This window comes from Zootermopsis nevadensis, unplaced genomic scaffold, assembly GCF_977971745.1.
Source record: "Zootermopsis nevadensis isolate Lab colony 2312 unplaced genomic scaffold, Znev_1.0 Znev_ptg000002l, whole genome shotgun sequence".
NCBI classification, from domain to species: Eukaryota; Metazoa; Arthropoda; class Insecta; order Blattodea; family Termopsidae; genus Zootermopsis; species Zootermopsis nevadensis.
This window is the reverse complement of record NW_028259134.1, coordinates 4,213,029-4,232,697: the sequence shown is the minus strand read 5'-3', so window position 1 is coordinate 4,232,697 and position 19,669 is coordinate 4,213,029. Positions and strand designations below refer to the sequence as shown.

General features: G+C 35.8%; 1 protein-coding gene across 5 annotated transcripts in view; it reads right to left on the bottom strand.

Annotated features, from left to right (window-relative positions):
* The window catches only part of LOC110833858 (5-hydroxytryptamine receptor), a 501,370-nt gene that overhangs the window by 391,948 nt on the left and 89,753 nt on the right, over positions 1 to 19,669 (bottom strand). For 2 of the 5 annotated variants that reach the window (XM_087354857.1, XM_087354870.1), the window contains exon 1: positions 11,944 to 15,130. The exons of 2 other annotated variants lie outside the window; for them this stretch is intronic. The gene's annotated coding sequence lies outside the window, so the exon portion shown is untranslated. Of the gene's footprint in view, positions 1 to 11,943; positions 15,131 to 19,669 lie in introns of those variants that run through there. One more of the 5 variants, XM_087354878.1, reaches the window with a different exon arrangement.

Sequence of the window (19,669 nt, the reverse complement as noted above, 5' to 3'; positions counted from 1 at the left end):
AATTCGGGCACCGCCGGGAATCGAACCCGAGGCCCCAGGATCAGAAGGCCAGCGTTCTAACCGCTAGACCACAGTGGCGTAGATAACTTAACTAGTGTCTAATAAAGCTTCCCCGGTTTCTCCGTGGCATCCCAACAATTACTCCATTCACACACAGAAGAAGGCAATGGCAAACCACTTCTGGATCATCTGCCAAGAACGTATATGAACAGGTCCCAGTCCGAGAAAAGGATGGAAGGATCCTGTTCATATGGACCTGTCGTCAGACAGAACACTAAATAAATAAATAAATAATAGGGTAGGTTAGGTTAGGTTAGAACGCTGGCCTTGTAATCCTGAGGGTCTCGGGTTCGATTTCCGGCGGTGCCCGAATTTATAACTTGTGTTGGGCAAGGCCGTGGTCTAGGCAACACGGAGTTTTCCTCCGGGGGCTTCCCCGGTTTCTCCGTGACATCCCAACAATTACTCCATTCACACACAGAAGAAGGCAATGGCAAACCACTTCTGGATCATCTGCCAAGAACGTATATGAACAGGTCTCAGTCCGAGAAAAGGATGGAAGGATCCTGTTCATATGGACCTGTCGTCAGACAGAACACTAAATAAATAAAAGTTAAGTTAATCAATCATCAATTAAAAGCAGAGAAAAGGAACTAAATGAATATGTCTCGTTACCAGAAAACAGGAAAAAATGACCTATATAATCGTAGCGAATAAATCACTTAAATCTGAAGATCCACCTCTCACAACTGACTCCCTCTCCAGGACGTGTACAATATTCTTCAGAGGCCTTTTATAAAAATAGGCGAACTGCTCAGATTAAAACACAACAGTACACATTTTCTGTACTGTTGCAAAAGTAGGTTCTTTGATCTATTAAGGGATATTAATTAACCTGTTCATAACGTTATTTTTAAATTGAATAAAATAAATGTTGCGTAATAAGTTTTAATTGTAACAATTCACCTATAATATTAGTTCTGAGAGTTCTGCATTACCAGAGAAGTGTTACAATTTTACACCAGATTTCCTTTTAATTACACCCTTTTCACAACAAGTGCAAATCTAAAACGCCTGAGTATCACCCATAGTGCGATAAAACGTGCAGGACTGCAAAAGTTAATTACAAAATATTGATCTTCATATATTGTTGTGTATAAGACGGCTTTGATATTCTGGATGATAACCGTACTTGAAAGCGGACAATTACAGTATTTCAACGTCAAATAGGACAGTTTGATGCAGAATAGCGTATGAATATAGCTCATTTTGAAACAGAACACAGTGAACATGTGTGAAAATATAATTTATGCAAATTTTAATTAGGAATGCATTCACGGATGCTGAATTAATTACTTCAGTACCACAGCATCCAGTTCGATTTGTTAAATCAAGTGATAAAAAAATACATTTTCACGTTAGCCACAATAAAACACTTTTAACCACCATCAAATGTAACTGGAAACTAAAAATAGATAATATGAATTATTTACATTTAATAACCGGTTGTTTGAGTGCGTGACGATGCTGAATTAACTGCAGAGATTGTTAATGTTTCGTCAGAGAATGTGGATGTATCAGTGACAAAATAGTCGCTGTCTATTTAGGAAATACGCAATCGAAATCAGAGTATAAAAAAAGGAAACAGATATAAACTCTGAGATTCGAACCGTAGCATAGCTCAGTAAAAATACATATTTCAGGCAAATTCTGAGCTTTGTAATGCGCCATCTACACTGAGAAACGTCCATCACGAAAAGCTTTCTAGCTTGTCGAATGGAAGTAAACACTTTACGCTGGGGTCTGTAAATGAGAAGAGGTTTGTGATTCAATTATCGAATTCCCGGAACAAATAAGTGAACGTTCCGATGTCTCCATCAGCTCCATGTTACCATTAACATAACCTACTGTAGAATACCACGATTGTAATCATATATCAACAAAACAGTGAATTTGAGACTGTCACTAAGTGTGTACTAAGATTGTAACTAATCATATTGGAGCCAAAACATTGCTAATAAATAAACAATGGCCTGCAGACCTTGAACATCGACGATGACTAGTGTATCTTGCGATTATAGAAGTAAAAGAATGGATAAACTGTTATTTACGTAAGTATAACAAACAAAACATTAATTGTCTCGTAATAACAAAAATCAAACTGACACGAATAGCCACGTTTTAGACGTAATATCCAGAAAGTTCCTTCAGGGCCTGGTTGTTGTACGCCTAAACCATATTCACCGTCTTGATAATATAAGATGGGGGGGGTGTATGAGAGGGCTCTCAGGGAAGCGGACAACACAACCGCACCCCAAATCCCATTTCTCACTGCGCCGCGGGTTTGGAGAAAATTAACTTTGCCCGACAGTTGGACACGGATGAGTTACGCCCCTCTGCTTCCGTATATTGAGGTACTTCTCTGCCTTACCTAAAATCGTCCACGCAGTCACTTTTCTCCGTATGTTTACACTGCAAAATCAATGATTAAGATCTATCCACATTCCTCGATGCTTCTGATTCAGACCTTGTTGCTAGACGGCTGTAACAGCCTTTGCTGGTCATAAAAGCTCTCCATGTCTAGCACTAATTAGTTGCATGGCAAAAATTTAATGGATAAAACAATCAATATCTTTCTATACATTAAACAAACATGAAAGTAGTTCTCCCTCCTGGGGTGAACAGAGTTTCCACAAGCTTTCTTTGCACTTCCTCAGTGTTCTCTAGTCTACCCCATCCTTCGAAACTTCATCTAAATCCGCATTAAACTAAAGCAGCATTTGTTAACTAAACCTAACTCAAGCCAAATAAAACCCTACCTATAAAACACCCTAACGTAATCGAAAATAAAACAAACGAACATAACCTAACATAACCAGACTCTAAATTCTAAATTCCAAGTCACAAAATTTCAAGAAATTCATTATTTTTAAATTTCAAAGTCTATAAACTTCTATATTTCATAATTCCCTAAAATGATGAACTTTTAAAAAAATTCAGATTTTTAAAACTTCCGAAGGAAACACCACTTCAAAATTCTTGTTCTTCCATAAATTTCAGATGTTATTAAATTAAAAAAAATTAAATTAGAATCCCTCAGACTTCAAAAGTTTTAACAACACCTACATTTCTGAAATTTACAAATTTTCAACAATTTTAAATGTCCAAATCCTTTCAAAAATGAAAAATTTCAAAATTGAAGAAACTTAAAAATTATCAACATTTGTGAGCAACCAACAGTTTAAAAGAAAATTCAAAATCTTAAATTGAAAACCTTCAGAATCCCCATATTTAAAACGACCTAAAATTCCTTAACCGAAATTAAACAAACTTCACCACTCCTACCTTAAGAACTTCGTCAACCGCCGTTTTGTTATTACCGATCGAATTAAATTAAAAATTTCTTGTTTTTGGGTAGTTCCCAGTAGCACAACTTTGACATCAAATTTCTTTCTAATCAGTCCAGTGTGTTTCGAGTTGAATCCTGAACAGAGACGGGCGATCGAACGGGTGGACAGACAGACACACTTCGTGCAAATAACGCATAAAAGGTAATAATACTGTGAGAAACAGTGCTAATACCAAGTTTCTGCTCCCCCAAAATAGTAGTAGAATTACCAAAACCACCTAGATGGCTCTGCCAACAATATAATGACGATGTAATTACCCCCATCTAGTGCCGAGGTCAAGAATGAGTAGGAGCTATACCTCGACTCCCCACAAGCCCCTACATGGCGTATAGTGGGACGGCTTTACTTTACTTTACTTTTAAAATAACGACATGAATGTGCTTTAATTACGAGTACGATGGAAGAAATATTGAAATCGTTACGTTCTCTTGGTTAGTGTTCGGCGTGTAGCAAATATGAATGACTCTGGTTAGAACGGGTACAGAATTTACGACGTGCGGCTAATATGAACGAAACTCAGGCAGAAAGACTGTGTGATACTCATCAAAGGGGGGGGGGGAGTTACTGTAAGTGTTTCATAAAATTTATCCTATGAAACTTATATTTCGTAAAAATGTGTACCGTGTGAATTGTGTAAACTCCGTGGTGAGTTGACACACGAAGCTGAACAAAGACAAACAAATCAAACTGCTGCCATAAATAAAATATAAATCTGATGAATATACAAACACATCCCGAGGCTTTTAAAATTAATGTTTGATCGGGAAGGAAGATGATAAAAAACATTTTCGAAAAATATCAGCTGCTGCTTTCACACGTCCTTCGTTTAACGCAAGACGAGATACTCTCTTCAGCAGAAGCATCTGATTGCGGGGGTAATGGAAATAAATGAAAATAAATATAAGAATTTATTCGAAGGTTACAGAGAAATGGGATCTGGAGAGATCGCAGCTTAACATGTTCGGACAGCTTCCAATTATCAGTGACGATATAATGTGACAACTGTCACAACGTACTAACAGTTCTTTAAATGTATTTTGTTCTTGTCTTTATTTTTGTCCGAAAATTCTTAAAGAGAGGAGAAGGACTGGAAAGGAAAGGAAGAAAGACGGACCCTTCTGCTAATCATAAGTAACAGCAGAGAATTTGCATTCAAATACACTGAAGATTCTAGTTCTGGAAGTAACATGAATATTACAGAATTCCATAAAGAGTGGATGATAAAATAAGATCAGTCACTGTTTTGAAAGGTGAAGTTGTTGTTGTTGTTGTTGTTGTTGTTTTTTCTTGGCTCCACAACCCAGTTGTGGGTCTTCGCCGCCTTCTTTAGGAGACTTCATAATCTCTGAAATGTGCATTTATGAGTAGTGAGTGACCAGCTCACTACTGCCTCTGCACAATTTCTTCTTAATCCTGCTAGAGCCATCTACTAGTGAATCAGGAGAGAATTGGTTGAGAAATGGTCACAGAATTTTGCTTACGAAACATCTCGTTTCATGCTCGTAAGGTTCTTTTACATGCCGTAAACCTACGACATGGGACCGCCGGCTTAACTTCCCCACCGAAGTAAGTTGTGCTTCGGAATTTTATCACTCTGAAAGCTAAGTACAATTAAATATTTAGACTCAGTTGCAAGCAAGAGGGAGATACGAAACACATACTAAATAATAGTCGGGAAAATCAGAATAAAAACGAAGCTTGAAAAACATAGGAATAAATGGAGAGGGGGTGATATTACAATTCATCTTAAATCCGTGGAATTGAAGGATGTGAAGATGTTTTTCCTGAGTCAGAACAGGGACCACAAACTGCATCTTCTGTACATGGTAATAATATTCGTAGATGGCTGTCTTCTGTGTTGTTATTTCTGGTAGAAGTTTACCGACGTTTCAGAGGTCCTCGCTGTCTCCATCATCAGGGCGACCAGATTACACGGCGTAACAACCCTGAAGACAGCCTTCTTCAGACTCACCCCACTGTAACCCTCAAATCCTACTTAGTAATAACAACCCTTAGCATCTGAAGATGTACTCTGCTCCATGTACTTAATTTGGTAAAAATTTACACTTTTTTCAATATCAAAATGCACACAAGAGTGTTCATAAACAGACCCTAACACGGAATGAATTAACTCATTTATTGTGCACATTTCTACTGAATAAGAAATAATTAGAAACAATTTTGACATGAAGTTAGAAGGTTTCTGACGATGGTATGACATGTTATTAAACTGCTTTTTCAGTGACATTATGCACCGTCTAAGTTCTATTAAAATCATAACGTTTCGGAAGCTTATTTTACAACCATCTTCAAGGTCAAAGGAAGAAAAATATTACAAGTAATAGAGAGTGCACTTTGGAGAGGAAAAAAGTGGAATTATATTCTTTGACAGAAATGCGGTGATGTTTTCGCTTTAACAGAACTTTAATTTTGCACTGTGATAATACTGAGCTACATTATCACATTATCTGCACTGCTTTGGACAGCATTGCCAGTAATAACGACGTACGACTGTCAAGAAGATGATTTTATTATTAAGTATTAGTCGAAAACTGGCTCGCTTAGTTAAGCACTGCAAGATTATAATTATGGGCATACTAGGATCTGTACCTAGTTCACCAACATCGCCGGAGGGCTCCACCACTTCGCTCCTTTATTTTACCTCCTCCTTTTAAAATCCCTAACTCTCCTTTTGGGGGTTTAGGGGCGAATGAATTAGGAAACCGAACAGAAAATAGATTTCAAAAATATTTAATACGTTGTTAGTGTTGGTAGATTATATATCCGTCGGTCACCAAAAGCTATCCGAACAAAAATCAGGTTTATCTCTTCAGAACCAGTTTATCGGTAATCTTCATAGATTAATCTTTATATTTATGACAGCATGGAGTTATTTTCTTTCCATTGGTTGCGTATGTACTAAAAAAACATAATAAACGCAAACTGGGAGCTTTCACTATCAAAAAATATTAACCCGGCCATAATCCTGTTTTAACGGACTACGTTGATAAAATGTTTGTAACAGCTTTACAGAAATATCGACTACAGAATAAAATTTAAACCTCCATTAATATCGTCTTGTAGTTCGTTCAACAACCCCGACGAAGAATTAAATGGAATACTGGAATATATTTAAGGAAAATGTCCTGTCTTGTCAAAGTTTTTAAGAGACAGAAATGATTCATGCCTATATTTTTGGCATTCTATGCACCGGTAGAACAAAGCAGCTTTACAACAACTACAATTAGCAGCGCTAAGGATTTGTAGACAACATTTTCATCCAATACGATGAAGATTTTGTTATGTGGAGAGATTTTAAAGGAACAGTTTTCATTTAAATCAATAATTAATAAAACTGTACACTTATCATGTGTAAGGTTATGTACTGTTCTTCCCAAAACTTTTAGCTATTATTTTAACAATTAAACCGGTAATTATAAAAGGAGCAATAAAATTTAAAATGGGTTCCGCCTTTTTTCTTTCGCCCTACATTTAGATCTTAATGGAAACTTTGAATTAAAATGTAATTATAATTCGTTCTCTGTTACGTGACGCGAACGTCAAAGACACGAATGGGATTTCACTCGTACACAACTCTGCACTAACTGCAAAATTACGGTCCTGTGCATCATAATCACAATTTTTAAACTTAAGTACATTCTTCAAATACAAAGTTTCTCGAAATATATCTCCTACAAAAAAAGAAACAAAACTATACAGGAAATACCAGTTAATATAAAGATATATCAATAATAAAAATTCAAAATCATTTACTAATAAATGAAATAAAATAATCCTTCAGGATGCAGGATATTGATAATTGATTCTTCTTCATCTGCTCTCTTCCCCTCGTTTACCAAATACCCTTTTCCTCACGTATCGTCTCGTTCTCCATTTAAGCAGATTAAACGAACCTGATAAATCCAATAAAGTAAACAATGCCACCATAACTGAAAATCATCCTTTCAGACTCTATTTTTTAAGTGTTTGGAAACCTACGCTGTCGGAACAGAATTCTGGCAAGAATTAATATTAAACCTCACCTCTCCCTTGTTTATATATAAAACAAAACAATTTTATATACTCGAATCAATCCTTCATGGCAATAAATACAAAAACCAGCATGGAAAATTAAATTATTCAGTGACCCGATTATCTTTATCAGAGGTAAATTTGCACCATCAGTATTACAGCGAACGTAACTTTTCATATTTAATACTTTGGGACAGGTACTTTAAAGGTTTTTAAAACTATTTTATTCAATAACGGGCTCACTCGTTAGCGTACAATCCCTTTATCAAAGCAAGAATCTCTTTAAAAACGTAACATTATTTTCATACCACAGTTTAGATATGTACGCATTATAATAATACTTAAAACTCTGAGCATATTAAATATATCAATGTCCCGAAAACGTTTTACACCATACTTTGTTAAAGACACTTTACATCAAACCACAAAGTTTTGCTTCACGAAAAGGGCGTAGTAGACTATACACGGTCATAAATAATGTATCAACATGTAAGTATCTCCTCTGTAAGAATGCAGACATTTGAGAACAAAACATTTCACATGTTGGATAAAAATTTCGACGCCGAGCCTTTGAGAGTGTATTACAAAATTCCTGTTCATTAAATATAAGATTTGCCTTTTTATAATTGTAACGAGCAAATATACAATCGCTTATAACAATTCGCGGCATAGTTGAAACTTTCTGATGGCACAGGAATTTCAGAACATATACGTTGCGTCCCCAAAGCTACAAACCCAAAATTCGAATGACATGTTCACTATTTATTTTATTTGTAGTGTTCTGTCTGACGACAGGTCCATATATTATTAACAGGATCCTTCCAACCTCTTCAGGTTGTCAGGGACCTGCTCATACATATACACATTCTTGGCAGAGATGATCAGAAGTGGTTAGCCATTGCCTTCTTCTGTGTGTGAGAGGAGTAATTGTTGGGATGCCACGGAGAAACCGGGGAAGCCCCCGGAGGAAAACTCCGTGATGCCTAGACCACGGCCTTGCCCAACAGAAGTTATAAATTTGAGCACCACCGGGAATTGAACCCGGGACCCCCAGGCTTACAAGGCTAGTGTTCTGACCGCTAGACCACCGTGAATGTATGTTCACTATAGACCTACATATTAATCGTCATTACACATTAAGGTCATAATTAAAACATGCGTTGAATATTTCCTCTCAGTGTTGAAAACATAATTCATTCCATTTCAACATTTTCGTACAAATTCTGCGAATTCATTAAGTGACTGACTTATTTGGTGCATCAGTATAAAAAAACCGTCTCTGATATGCCTGTTTAACTGTTACATACGACTAAATTCGAAAGTAGTTTTCAACAATAAACACATTGTTGAAATCGGCAAAGCTGTCTTCAGCTATGTGGAGTTGAGTAGTCTGGTCGAAGTTCACCGACGTTTCGGAGGCCTTTGCTGCCTCCATCATTAGGGCGACGAAACCCTGATGACCCAGAAGACAGTCACCACAGACTTGTTGGAGTTAAAATAATCCATTGTTGCCACTAAGAACGGAACTCGGAAGTTTACTTACAATACTAACAAAATATTTACTTGAAGCTCTGAGTCTCGTAATTGTTGGGACACTGCACAATGCAAAGTATCTTGGCAACCTGAAGGAGTACAGAAATCTGAAACTTTTAAGGTGCACATTATAAAATCTTCTCGGGCGATGTGCTGTGTTATTGTCGAGTTAAAACCGTTTCGGAGTCTATCTTTTTCTAACATCAATATCTTCTCAGCGTTCCAAATGTCTCCGCTCCCTGGCGACAGTTAACGATCGTACTGATAAAGAGATCATGTCTGTGTTTCTACAAGTCCACTGCTAAACTTTGCATCTAATTATTCATGAAGCAATTTTACACACACAAAATAAAAATTATTTTATAATAAGTAAAAGGATCAACTGTTGGTATGCCACCAGAAATAAACAGTAACCCTCACTTCAACGCAGTGGTAATATTTAAATGTAGTACAAAGGTCGAGCATTGACGAAAAGTTACATCAAAACATTACAAACAGCACATTGAGAATTCTGAAATATTTTGACGGGCAATTTGTACTGTATAAAAATTAATGGGACAAATATTATCTGTGATCTTTAAAAAATAAAAATAAATTGTTACTATATACGAGGTGCGATCGGAAAGTTTCAAGACTGTGTCAATAGAGGGCGAACTGGATGTAGTACGAGCTTCTTCCGCTAGGGGGTGCGGCCTACATTCATAGTGAATCAGTGTGCCAGCCGGCATCATCGAATTAGCATTTGTTTCTTAGTTACGGGCGTTTTGGTAGTGCATTACACCGACCCTCCTGCGATTCGATTTCGGAATGGCGTGTGCATCAAATTTTGCCAAAGACTCGCCAAAACGGCTACGGAAACCTATGAAATGTTAAAGCAAGCATTTGGGGAGTCCGCAATGGGTCGTGCACAAACTTTTGTGTGGCATTCACGTTTTAAAAATGGCCGAACCTCTGTCGATGATGATGACGAGCGTTCTGGACGACCATCTTCGAGCACAACGCCCGAAAATGTTACGAAAATTCGGCAGGCCATTCACGAAGATCGACGTCGTACCATCAACGACTGTAGAGCAGCAGAGTACCAATTCCTTACAAGGACATAAGGACATGCGTTCCTAAATTCTTCTCAAAGAGCAGCAAACTACTTCTATTTGAAGTAACGTCCACACGCACCAAGAGATTCTGGTACAAGGGTAAGATCTGATTCTTATTTCATGTTCTGGATTGCGTTTTAAGAGACGCTCTGTATAAGCTACATAGTAAATTACTGTAACGACACTGGTATATTATGATTAATATTACTAATTTTTGGACTGTAAGCAACGTCTGGTATTCCGAAAACAGCACAACTTTTTCGAAACTATAGCAAAGTTTCGTCCTCATGCGAAAAAAGGTAGAAATACCTTATCAGCTATGTTCCTAAGAAAGAGCTAACCTCAGACACAAAGAACAGGCATATTTTTTGAAAGAGAATACACGAAGATGAATAAAGCCCAGATTCTCAGTAATATTAATAAATAAGGTACAATTTAGAGTCTCATATTATAAACGCTTAAAACATTTCAATCCTCTTAATAATTACGGCGTTGTGATGTTATAATGTAAAATAAAGCACCAGATAAACTTACCGTTAGCTTAGACATTAATTTTTAACTGATATTCGCCAGAGAACATGTAAGAATTTAATAGTTCCATTATACTTACTATTAAAGAACTATGAGACATCTCGCGTTAGCCCCAGTTTGGAAAGTATAAAACGGATCGAGATTACTCAATTAAATGTAAACTCATGCAGAAACCTAGCTTCAACATCTATACAGTGTCCACTTTAACGTAGAACCCGCGACGACTGTATGACATAGCAGCGAGCCAACTACCGGAACCAGAAAATTAAGTTGTCACGGCGGAGAACACGGCCGTCTCGTGCTAGTAGGTGGGTCCCGAGTTACGTTGGACACTTTACATTCTTCAACGTTGGCTCAAATCAGACCGCAATTTTGATCAAAGTGCGTCACTAAAGCTTGTCACCTGTTTAATATTAGTTTTCTGGGTGTAATGAGCCTATACGTAGTACTAGGTCGACATGTCCTATACCGCAAGACGGAATCTTTTCGGGTGCGTTCCCAGCCTCTAAAAACACCGATAAATAATAAATATTGCAGGAAAAACATCAACACAGTGAGATTAGTGAAACAAAAATTGTGTCGTATAAGACACACGTATGCTCAATCAGTTTTCAGTATAATTGGCTGTCATTTTTACCCTTAAACTACTGTTTCTTCGTCTATTATCTTCAACATCAATGGCGGTAAATAATATCATGATTCAATAATATCTTCTCGGACAACAAGCAGTCTCATCTGTGGAAAATATCCCAAAGTTTCGGAGACCATTTCCGCTTCCATCATCAGGGGAATGTCCATGAGATTACACCGATTTCAGTCGCCGTGAAAGCTTCTAGTCCAATATCATGATTGGTGCGGTGTTTTAGACTTGGACCAATATTCTCGTGAAGAAGAGATGAAGTTTTTGGAAATAAGTACACCTTCAAAAATATTTGTTTTGCAAAGATGCAAATACGTATGAAGGAATTTCCACAAACTGTAGTGCATAAGCCTGCTTCCCGTTATAGAAGTCTACCCTTTGGATGGAGGCAGTATGTACCTGCAAGTCCGCATGTCGTTAGAACTCAGAAGTCCGATATCAACAGGTAAGTAGCTGGCAAATCCTGAAGAAGTACTCGTTTCGATCTCGGCTAGGATAGAAATTATCAGTCTTTGTAGATTCCACAATCAAAGTAGAATTGAAGAGTTGAACAAAACAATGACGAAACTATTACATTCTGTTACCTCCGATAGAAAGTCTTATTCCTGAGTATTTGGAAAACAGCACAAAATCTTGGACACAACTCTGCAATTTGCAAAAAGAAACAAAGCGAATAAAATTGGTCTGCAGATTTCTTACTTACCACAAATAAACGCTGTACGAGGACACAGGGCGTCTTCCTCTGCGAGTCACTTGAAGTGGATGGGTCTCGATTCAACACACGTTAGAACACGACTAATCACAAACTTCATTCTTGCCTGGGTGAAAGTCGGAAGTACGCGTTCCTTCGTCCCCCCCTCAGTTCCACGGGCACTGCTCAGCGTACAGAATACATGGACGTACATACGTTTGTTACGTAAATAAAGCCCCCAACATGTATTTCGTTCTCATATATAGATTTTCAAGGTCACCTTTAATTTTACACACCAACATCGCAAAATAAAACCGATGCATTTTTTATTCCAGTCACAGGGGTAAAAATATATTATTGTGGATTTACAAAATTTATGTTTTGGAGTTTAGTAATCAACATCAATGTCATAAGGGCACAGACAAGTAAATAAACGCATTTGATCTTGCGTAAAATTATTTTCTTCGATTATGAAACATCGTAGTTTTACAAAATAGTTCACTAATAGAGATTTAATTTAAAACACACTAAATTCTTCTGTTGGGATTTGTTGCTAAGATATATATTTATATTGGCAAAGTATTTCTACATATCAACAACGTAAATTAAACTGTCAATTAATGGAAACTAAGTTTTTACTTAAGAACAGTTTTGAAATTCACATACTCTTAATATTTGCAGTTACTATCTTCTGCATTTTCAAATATTAAAGTCTACGGAACTAGTTTCAAATGCCCTCTAAGTCATAATTCAATTCCTTACAGCCATAAATACATATGACGAAGCAATAACTCACGAGTAGTTTAATATATTTGAGTTATAGTTACTTTTTCCTAATACGTAAGTTTCTTGTTAAAAGGTTATTCATTACACACTCGAAAACGTATGACAATTTCATGGTGTCGAACGTCTTACATTTTTAATGACGGAAACTACATTCAAACGCATTCAACACAAATCACGTATATTTAAAGTTTGACAGAGATTTCACTATTTCTTCTACAGAATTTAACAAACCTAAAGCTGGTCTTTTTATATTAATAGACATATTTCTATACACGGTAGTATATTTTATTTAAAATAATTTTGTTCGTCCTTCAGAAGATTATTTAGAACTCATACTTAACATCAATAACAAAACATTCTTTGAATTGGGTATATTCTACGTACATCAATAACAAATATAACATAATTTTTAAAAATCAATAAGAAATTATTTACAAATAACCACCAGCTGTAGGCCTACGATTAAATCACAGTATATAGCCTAAATTACAGATTTTAAATTGTAAAAAATCTGTTTACTTGTGACATCTTTATCAAATTAATGTTCTGTTTTAATTTCGCACGTGCTTGTTAACTTTACAAATTTTACTTCATACATATTTAAAATATATACCACAGTAAACTGATGTTAGTACATTCTGAGATATGCATCATAAATGGGAAGGTCTTCTTAAAGAACGGCCAATCTTCAACACGTAACTTTGCATGTTACGTGTTAAAAAACTAACAATTTGTGTGTAAACGTTTCTGGTATATATCGGGGTCAAACTGGACTAATGCTTATTTTAATTCCTAATTTACTATTCTGTTATAATAATACAGTATTCACAACTATAAATTATTTTACTATTATTTGAAAAAAAAAATTAGTCGTCACAAACTCTTATATATTTTCTTCACAGTTCTGCTGCAAATATTGCAATATTACTATTCGTAATTCACTATAAATTTTTGATACAAGAACATCCCTTGAAGATATTCGTTAAAACCTGTTCAAATTTATCTCAGAAATCATTGTCTTGCCCTTTGTTTTCCGAATACATTGCAACTTTGTCAATACACAACAAAGCAAACAAGTTAATTAAGAGATATAATTTAGTTATATGGGCCGTTGAATGAAACACGTTACCCTTCCGGAGAAATGCAATTCGCTTAGAGTCCAATTTATAGTTCAAAACACTGTAACTTTCAAGTTCATAAGAAGTCCTACCGGATTAAAGTACGATTGAATACAATGACAACAAGTACAATGTTAGTTGTTATTTATAGCCACGAAAATTATTCAGCAATTATATATTTATCTTCTGTAATTATATTTTTATAACACGTAACACACCTCGACGAAAGTTGATGTCCAATATTTACGTTTGTAACAAGGATAACGCTTCACATATACGATACTTAATATGAGATTATGATACATTTTCCAGTTCTTCAATAGAATTTAGAAGTCAGTCTCTTTCTGTACCTTTCTCTTCCGAGCTAATCTTTTGGTTGGCTAGTCACAGGAGAAACCACTTGTTAGCCGTCCGTTTCACTGAACCCCGCCCTTGACTCTCCAACGTGCGTTGTTTAACTTCATTATTTTGAAGTGATATGGAGTCTGAAATCGATGTTCACTTTCTGCGTGAATGCTTAACCATCACAACGCGGGAAAGTGTGAGTTAGTAGGCAAGGAGTATATACCATCACACTTTTGTCTATGTTACACCACGTTCAAACTATACTTTTATGATTTTTATTTTTGTATATATAAAATTATTTTAAAATTAATAAACATACATGAAATCTAATTATGGCGTTCACTTTTTAAATTATCAGTTTCAACTTCAGTCATCAGTTTAAACTTAAAATACTGATTTACGTAATTTTTTCTTCAATTTGTCACTTATAGGATACATATACGCACTAAAATAACGTTTGTCAACTGCGTAATGCCACCCACTACACCGATTAACGTCCAAAAATTAATAACAAACTATTTCTGTTCTATATTCTTCGTGCTAAAATTAATTCATCTAATTTCAACACAAGGAAACCAGCGGAAATAATTCAAAGCACTTAATACATTTACGATCCTAAAATCGTTTCGTATGTCACTTATGCGCTGACTTAATATTTAACTCAGTTTAAAAAAAGTAGATTTCTTTCACTCGTCTTAAAGTACATTATAAAAGTAAATATGATTCCCGGATTTGTCACTTTTCAATAAAATGGAGACCGAGTTAACTCACTCAAATTTAACTGTATCTGACGAGAGAAACTCCAAATTTGATGAAAATTTAGCGTCAGTCCACTGCGATGCACTATGGAGCGGATGTGTTGGTCAGTCGCACGGCAGAGGGCCTTACAATCGATCAGGTATTTACGAGCTCTCGACTCGCGGGACAAGCTCAACGGTAATACAGACTCGGCCCGTCGGTCGCTTGGAGGCGCGGCGAGAAGACGAGGCTGTACGCGCATGCGCCTTGCGTCGTCACTTGTACATGCGTAACATGGTGACCGAAGAGTTCGATTCCAATGAACTGAAGTATAAATAACAATAAGCAGATTCAACATCGTTAATATACACGTTCTACAAGGAACTCACGAAACTGAAAGAGATATTTGCCACACCCACACAAAACAACGTAAAAGTAAATTGTTTTGAGTACTCAGATCATTAACGTTTTGAAAAGTAGATGACACAACATTTTTCGAATTTATTATAAACAAACATTTCCATTAATTTATTCAGCTAATTTTATCGCGAATATGGTTCTTATTTTGTTGTTACGAATTGCTCAATGTGTAAGAGCTTAAGTAACAACCATCACTTGCATAAAATTGTCGTAGGAATGAGGATATTAGCGAAATTCTTCGACCAGTTTGTGGTCATCTTCATAACTCATAAACTTTAGCTAAAAAAGAAAAGAATTATAACGACATATATCAGAATACATTTTATAAATCTATACCAAAATTTCAAGTTTCTATATAGAAAGAAAATTATTGAGACAATTAGATAAAATCAGCAAAGTCCTACGTGTTTGCAAGGCATCTCATACATCAATGATAAAAGAAATCATTAAATTGAAATTATACCGCCAAGTGTTGGTCATTAAAATTACTGAATCCCGGTTCCTTCGATTCCCGGCGGTGCCCGAATTTATAACTTGTGTTGAGCAAGGCCGTGGTCTAGGCAACACGGAGTTACCTCCGGGGGCTTCCCCGGTTTCTCCGTGGCATCCCAACAATTACTCCATTCACACACAGAAGAAGGCAATGGCAAACCACTTCTGGATCATCTGCCAAGAACGTATATGAACAGGTCCCAGTCCGAGAAAAGGATGGAAGGATCCTCTTCATATGGACCTGTCGTCAGACAGAAAAAAAAAAAGAGGAGAAGAAGAAGAAGAAGAAGATGCCTCCAGATTATTCGTGTTCGTGTTCCGTAAATGTGGACGTTTTCCCGAGCACAAGCAGAGTTATGAACCGGAGTCATGGGTCCCAAGACTTAGATACAGTGTCGTTAGAGCAGGTGTCTGTACACACCGGCAATTGTTATCTCGCGTCTCTGCAGGACGCATAATCTAACCCAGTGATTTCAACCTGGGGTACGCGAAGACATCTTAGGGGGAACGTGAAATTTAAAAAAATATATATTATTTTATGATAAACACTGAATAATCAGTAATGTAATTTACTTAATTTATTTTAGATGTAGATTATATACTATGTATAACTTGAATTATACACCAACATCTTTGGGGGTACAAAGTTGAAGAGAAATTATATCTGGGGGGTACACGAACAAAAAAGATTGAATACCATTGATCTAGACTTTCGCGACAAAACGGATTCCTCATCATCTATTTCTTTTAGCAGGAGATTTGCCCCGCTGTTGCTCCTAACAGGGACACAATCGTTTGTCTCCACTGAGCACAGTTTATGTAAATTGTTATTTTAGTTCTGATAATACATCCAACGGCTCCAATACCAAAACCTGCCACTTGAAACGATTCTCAGAGTCCCTCCCACCAAGTTCCAACACTCACAACCCATTCGCAATAAAATAAACTAGTTTTTAGTCTTTCCTAGCTGTTTTGGCGCCAAAATGCTCTTTAAATCCGTTGTACCTTTCATCAACATTCATATCATGAGTTCTATTATTTACGAACTGTGAGCTGTAAACTTCCATTCCACTGCTGAGGCCAAATGTTTTCAAGAGCATTTTGATTTCAAAGTCCTGTAACATATTGTCTCTCGACAATACACAATCACGCAGAGGGGCAAAGTGATTTGCTCTATATACATCAGTCATCTGTGGTTTCCAAAATAGACAAGAGTTTAACAGTTATTTGCAAATAAATAATCGACTAATTATACAACGTGACACAGGACAGAAAATAGAATCGTATGACTTCAGTTATACCAGAATATGCTTGTTTATAGTCGCTATACCATAAAGAGTACCACTTCATATGAATAAACATGTTCCATTACATAACCATTGTCACACTCAGACACTCATTGAAATCACATTGTGAGTTGTGGTCAGCTGTTGAAGGAATGGGGAGCTTTTTACCACTGTCAAACATTTTCATTATAAACTCCAATGACTATACGCATCAATCTATTTTATGTAATTGTCACTGCGCGCTCTCTGAATGTGAAACAACGGAACTAACTGGAGATCTGTATCCGGTCAAGTTCCAACTCCATTTCACCGCCTGGCATCCATTATTTCTGTACGGATTTCTCAAATCATATTTTATTTCTAAGTGACACAGTGGAATCCAATTATGGCTTCGGGCTAATAACACAAAGAGTATAATATCACGATCTTAGAATAACGTTCTTTTAGTTTGTTTAAAGAATGTCCTGAAGGATATATAAGCTCGAAACACAAGATTTAACGAAAACTTAAAGAAAATTTAACAACAAAAAGTGTTGAATATACACATAAAATTGTAGCTACGTAGGTGATACCAAAATCGATATTATAAATAAATAATTCCTTTCATAAATATTTAATGAAACAAAACTGTTTAAAACAACGTCTTCGGTACCATACTCAAGTAAATAATTTATAGAAGTATGAATTTGTTATAAACAATAACAAAAAAACACGGTCAAGTTACAATATTAATTCCCTTTACTTAAATTTATGAGAGGAAGAAATCTGACCTATAAATAGTTTTCACCAAAATCAAAACTCTTTAAAGAATAAAACCAAGGAAAATGAATAAATAAATACAGCACAAAGTTATTATTATTTATATGTGTATTTATATGCCTGACAACAATAAAAATACCAGTTTCAGCCTTCATAATAAAACAGCAGAACAGTATAAACAATGTAGTAAAATCACACAACAGTTTAGAAGAGTCCAGTGGGCAACAAAAATCTAGAGCTTGAAATTTTCCACACACGGACAAATACAAAGAGATTACAAATGACTGAAATTATGAAGCCAGCTGTACGCTTACATAACTTCCGGTTTGGAACTTAGAAAACTTAAAGTGCTTGGTTTTTGTTCTACACAGTGTACAATACGAAACCAAGAGGGTATGATGAAGGAAAAGTTAAAAGTGAAGTCTAATTATGTCCGTCAGTGAAATATACTTCGTATAAACTGCGATGTGATATCAAACTGGATTGGCCTCAGGAACACGTGTAGCTTAGTGACCGACTTCTAAATTGTGATTTCACACAAACGTATAAGATTAATTATCCTATTAGGTGCCCGTACACTGGGAGAATAAAGCATGGAAAAAACGCCTAATTTATTTTTAAATGCATTAATAAGGCATCAAGATGTCGCCGCATGGAATAGTGCTGAGAGACTCAGTCCAGCCAACGTACACTCACAAAAAGAACTTCTGTATCATGAAACAGCAAAATTTCTTTTTACACTCTCGAGTGTGCATGAATTCGTCGATGTAACGTAGCGCCAGGCAACAGATGCATATTTCAGCTTCGCCATACTATGGCTGTAACCAGTGGAGAAAGAATACGTAATATGACTAATAAAACGAAACAGTTTTATGCCTCGAGGAAATATTAGTGTGTGGTGAACGTGATAATGAAAACAGAACTCCAATATCATTAACACAATACGAACGCAAATAAGACCATTACATAATTTTTAATTAAAATCAACAGCAACAGTTTTGGGCTCAGAAGATGTAATAGTAATTAAAGAAACAAAAGCAGGTAAACGTTTCCGAAATGCCATTTCCATAAAAATCAAATCAAGATTAAAACAAAAAAGGTGTAATTTCAGGAAAGGAATGAATAAAAATCTGTCATTTAATTAATTAATCTTGTCCGTCTATCACAATTTAAAATTAAGATAGTTAAAATACCATGTGATGCTCCTTATCGAAACATTCGATTTACATTTGGAACATCACTTTCTCACTACATGTTTCGGTTCTTAGATGAACCATCTTCAGGTGTGTAAAAATTACAATTATATAAACTTAAAACTTAATCATAATTTCTTATATGCAACTTTCTTTGTAGTTGTTTAACAGTTAGTAGTGGTGTTCACTTCCAGATTCCATTTTAATATATTTGAAGTTGTTCTATATATGTGCGTCGTGTTCAAATAAGCTTTTAGGTTGGTGAATGTTTTTGTTGATGTTTTTTATATCAGTCTGTAATGTAAATAATTCAAAGAATAAATGAATATTAATGAATGAATAAGAATAAAAAGAATAGAAAACAAAATAATATATTTGAAAAGTAAATATGAACATACCTGAGATGAGAGGTGTAGATGGTATTTTAACTATCTTAATTTTAAATTTTAAATTGTGATTAGACGGACAAGATTAATTAATTAAATATATATTTTCACAATATGACGCAACTCTATCATCTTAAAAATCTGTCAATAAAATAATCTAAAGCGACTGAAGAACGAAAAGTCTTCCGGAAGCAACTAAGTGTCCTGCATGTGAT